The following is a 951-nucleotide window of genomic DNA, read 5'->3' on the forward strand; positions in this document are numbered from 1 at the left end:
TTGAAATTTGGTTTGGTTTTCCCGCGTGACTGTTAGAAAGGGTGTATAAAAGGAGGAATCGTTATACTAAAATTTTATGAATACCATTATGTTTTATTATCATCTCTCTTTTTTAAATTATTTATATTTTGTCTTCATCTCTCTGTTTTTTTTCTGTCTCCCCTTCTCTCCCGTCTCTCTCCCTGCCTTCCTCTCTTCTCTCCCTCTCTTCTCTCTCTCTCTCCCCTTCTTTCTCTCTGTATTATTATATATATATTATATATATATATATATATTTATAAAATTATATATATTATATATTTTAATAATATAATATAATATATATATAATATATATATATATATATATTTTATATATATTTTGCCTCTGCCCCTCTCCGTCTCCTCTCTCTCTCTCTTCTCTCTCTCCCTCTCTCCTTCTCTCTCTCTCTCTCTCTCCCCTTTTCTCTCTCTCTCCCCTTTTCTCTCTTTTCCTCTCTCTCTCTCTCTCTCTCTCCTCTCTCTTTTTTTATTTTATATATATATATATATATATATATATATAATATAATAAAATTATGCGTGTTTTGGTGTGTGTGTGTTGTGTGTTGTGTTGTGGTGGTGGTGTGTTGTGATGTTTTTGCCTATTTTTTTATTCTCTCCCTAGTGAAAATTAAAAGTTTAAATGCGATTTCATATAACTGTTGTTCCCCTCCTCAAACCTCGTGTGTAGCTCGCAAAAAAAGAATAGTGATGAATAAAAATTTTACAGTTGATATACCTAAATTTCTGATGGGGGAGCTATTGTTTTTTTTCTTTTTTTTTATTTATCTGATACACGTTTTGCATTTACACTTTTATACAGTGGGGTGTGTGTGTGTGTTCTATCTATCTAATATAGCATATATCATAATATATATAATTTTATATATATATATATATATATATATTATAATTAATATATATATATTTT

The sequence above is a fragment of the Penaeus monodon genome, chromosome 17, assembly GCF_015228065.2.
Source record: "Penaeus monodon isolate SGIC_2016 chromosome 17, NSTDA_Pmon_1, whole genome shotgun sequence".
In the NCBI taxonomy this organism is placed as follows: domain Eukaryota; kingdom Metazoa; phylum Arthropoda; class Malacostraca; order Decapoda; family Penaeidae; genus Penaeus; species Penaeus monodon.